Source organism: Cyphomyrmex costatus, unplaced genomic scaffold (assembly GCF_001594065.2).
Source record: "Cyphomyrmex costatus isolate MS0001 unplaced genomic scaffold, Ccosl1.0 scaffold475, whole genome shotgun sequence".
In the NCBI taxonomy this organism is placed as follows: Eukaryota; Metazoa; Arthropoda; class Insecta; order Hymenoptera; family Formicidae; genus Cyphomyrmex; species Cyphomyrmex costatus.
In genome coordinates this window covers 83843-88189 of record NW_017279020.1, presented here as the reverse complement: position 1 = coordinate 88189, position 4347 = coordinate 83843, and positions in this window count along the sequence as shown.

Genomic DNA, 4347 nt, shown 5'->3' with positions numbered 1-4347 from the left:
CGCAGTTTCAATGAAAAGACTATGACTGTGATATATTAACACCTAATACATGTGAATCTAAATACAGTTATCATAAATTACATTATTATATTTTTTATATTAATACTGTATTTCATAAAATTATATTTTCTAAAATGACTGGTTGTTCTGCGCCAGACTGCAATAATTCTGTAAAAAAGGGTTATATTATGAAAGTCATTGCTCGTAATCCTGAAAAAAGAGCAAAATGGGCAGCTAATGTAGGTCGACTTAAATTTGACGCCATGACTATTTCCGGTTCTTGCTGAAAAATGTCAGCACCAATCAAAATAGGAAACGTTATTTCGCGACTCTGATTAGAGTGTCTCTAACAGTGCGAAGATCCACGCGACGTCGTTGTCGAGCGGAATTCCGGTTAACGAATGCGCGAGGAGTGCGAATTATAATCTACAATTCGGCGGATACTTCGATCGCCACGACCAGCGAGCAGCATAAAAAAAAAAGGGGACACGGGATTGAGCAACAGAATAGGGCAGCGCTCAACTCCGCTTGCTTGCAAATCGTTGAGGGGAATTGCTACTCACTGGGGGAGAACTATAGTGAAGTTAATGTAATTAAAAGTAAGAAAATAGAACGAAGCGGTTCGTACGTCGCGAGGAATGTTAATGGCGCGAGAATTTACGCGAGTGCCGTCGTCGAGCGGCATCTCGGCTAACGAATGCGCGGGTACCGCGAATTATAGTCTGCGGCTCTGCTGATACTTCGATCGCGACGACCAGCGAGTAGCAAAAAAAAAATTAAAAAAAAGGGAGGCACGGAATTGAGCAGCAGAATGAGGCACCGCTCAACTCCGCTTGCTTGCAAATCGTTGAGGGGAATTGCTACTCGCTGGGGAAGAATTCGTTCACACTTGATAACGCACACGTGCACGAGCACAACGCAAAGAAGTAAAATAAAAAGGAAGGGAACGAATTAGTTAGACAACACAACGAGCAAAAAAAAAATGATGGTCCATCATTGTTCACTTGATATGCTCAAAATTTTATTAATGCAGCACATGAATAATTGAAAATAAACGAGAGAAAGAGACCCGCAAATTCGCGAGTTAATGATCCGGGTGAAAGGAAAAGAAAAAAAAGAAAACTCAAAAGTACGAAAATAAGTAACTGCTGGGTACGAATTCGGATAATCGACTGATTCTGCACTACGCACGATACGAACACAAATCGCAAGAATGTATAATTGTGAAACACGGGTCGGACGCGCACTATCTTGATTACACAATTAATTAGTTAATATTGTACACTTACGTTCGCGTTCTTACGACCCCCGGTTCTTAACAATGTATATCGAAATATCGAGGGATCGGATTTACGCCGTGAAAAGATACTCTAATACTGATCTGTCGCACAGAGATTTACAATCGAGACTTTATAAGAATGACTATGAATTTACTCACGAAGGACCTCATAGTGCTATTAGAAATAGAACAATAATGAACGGGAGCGCTCGGTTTCGCTCGATTGTATAGGGCCAGCTTGGTGGCCGCGGTGTGTGGAAATGCCGAATTTCCCCGAAAAATGAGTAATAAATCACTTTCGCAATTATTAAATATCTCATTAACCGATGAGCGCATCGTCTTCGTACTTGGTATAATTCTAATTCGTATTTATGGAGAACATTGTATCGAGTCGTTTCCCTGATGGTAAGCGTGGAGGCGCTATGATAAGGTCGCATACCAAATTTTAGTTTTTCATTGTAACTATTCGCCCTATCTGTCACTTTGGATTAGCGACTGTCGCGTGATGCGCAGTATTCTCGTATACTCGCTTCGCTTATATATCATATAGAGATTTAGGGAAGAAAAGAACAATTTGAGCGCGGTAGATGACGCAACATGATTGAGCGCAACGTGTGTTAACTAATTCAGTCTTGCCTCCACGCTTATTAGAATATTTAGTTGTGTCGAGAAATTTGTGCATTAATTGGCCGGCGCGTGCCGCCCGGGAGGTGGTGCCCTCGCGTAAGCGCGGCGCTACAAAGAGTTAATGCAGGTACGCAGGCGAATCGTACGGCGCGATAATAATGGGTGCGAGAGAGTTAGAAACTTCAGGGGCGAAAGTTAAAGTGAAAAACAGCGTCGGACGTAATACCCCCATCCTTAAAGCTGGAGCGTCGGATGAGGACGACGCGACGAAGGCTCCGCCGTCCTTGGCAATGGCCACCTGGTTTACTGAAGGCAGGCGTTGAGTCGCCCTTCTAATGAATCGAGCGCTTGATTGACCTCGATTAGTTCTTTGCGGATGATGTGGTCTGGATTAGGTCTTAACGTATTATGGACGACAGGGTTGACGACACTTGTATCGAGCTCCTCCACTCGGTTAGGTGTGTCAATGAAAATAGCTCGTTGGTGAGCGTGCTCCGAAAAATCTCGTGATTTGGTAGCGTTAGATGTGTTTCTTGCGACCCCGGAAGAGTTTGCTGGCTCCCCGTTGTTACGCTGCACTCTGCGGGTAGTTGCGCCGCGAGTCGCCCAGATTGCGAGTATTGACATTAAGGCCAATCCACAAACGATCGCTACCTTAATTAGAAGGTGCCGAGACCAGAGATTAACATTTTCACTTGTGTTATTAGCAGCGGTAGCTGCCGAGATTAGCTTTTTATTCATGTAATGCTCCTCAGAGAAGGGCCCCCAGATCTCAGACTTTGCCCCGATAGTTACAGGATTCGCAACGTGTTCAGGGTGCGGGGAAAGCGTGTACCACTCCCCTCTGAAGCGAAAAATATATTCGTAGTCCCGTTGTCGCAGGTTACTTCGGTGCCTATGGCACTGAGAGCGCGTGTCCTCGGGTGGAGGTACATGGGCGTGTTGTCGACAAGGACTGGAATTTCTTTGAAGCAATTCTTAGTGTGGCGTCATTGGACTGGTACTGGAGTACATGGCAATAGGTGCGCGGCCTCTCCTCGGATCCGAGCTATGTGGCCAATTTTTCCCGTGAGGGTGTGAGCGAGCAAGTCGGGATTATTATACGCGAGTGACATAGCAATGCGGAGTTCTGTCTCTTTCTCTTTACATTTCTTATGAACTAATTTGGCGTATAAACTTCGAACATTATTAACAGAATTATTATTAACATAGTGATGTGAAGAGATTTCCATAGAAATGGAGCGCAGGTTATTTACACTTAAAGCTAAAGGGTTCAACGTAGTTTCTTTAATAACGAAGCGCGGATGCTCCGTTTGATACGTTACGGTATTACATATATTATGATGTGCATGGACGAAGAAGGTTACCCTCACGAGGTCGTGAAAGAAGGAATATGCGACTGATTTTTCAGGATAAGACAATTTATCAACAGTTTCCGGATATATAATTGAATGAGGCTGTTCTTTACAGCCTTCCGAAAACAAGGGGGACCAGTAGCTATAATATCCGTCTTCGTCCACGCACTCTAAATCAACATATTTACAAGGAGTGCCTGAAGCTAGAACAATTTTATTAGTCGACATATCTGTTTCGGCTGAATAGTGTTTAAACGAAATATGTAAATGAGTCTTAAATCCTATGTCATCCTCTCAACCTTCGCGCAATGGAGGTGGAGGTTCGCTGGGGGAATTATAATTTTCAAACTGTTTATTACATTGGGCTGTAGGGAATCGAATGTAGTACTTAAGAAATTAAATTGTCGATGCGTGAGCATTTTTAGGCAAATACCAAGCCGGATAGGCAAATAGAACCTATCGATTCTCTCATTATGCTTTGTCCTGTCGTTACGGCCATCGGTACTAGGAAATATATTTTCTATTTTGACGCGGCAAGCGATTACACTGACGCTCGAACGTCTGGGTCGCTGTATTAATTCTACGTAGGCGTCATGACGCACGGGGTTTTCTTCCGGTATTCGGCATTCGAGCTCAAGGAGAGACACAATAGTTCCGTTGAAAAGTGGATTTTCGCAATCATATCCGAGAAGAGAATCGACCGCGCGGATCAGGATGAGAGTTGTAAAGATTCGAAAATTCATCTGAAACAATAGAAAATGGTTCATCCTGGTTGGCTAATTACTATTTTTTTGTGTTTGTTAATATGCACTTAAAGTGATTTTCGCGAATTTTTATTTTAGCGTTGTTATTGTCGAGTATTTCAACAATAGTATAAGGACCCAGATATTCGTCGTCGAATTTACTTGTTTTACGATCGTTGACCAGAAACACAATGTCACCAGCTGTTAAATTTTTGGGATTAGCTCGCCTATCATAATAATTCTTTGACCTTCGCTTGGCCTTTTCTAGGTTAGATTTAGCAATCGCCTGCAGATTAGAAATATCTTCGAACAGTTGTATCAAATACCCGTGGTAAGTTTCGGA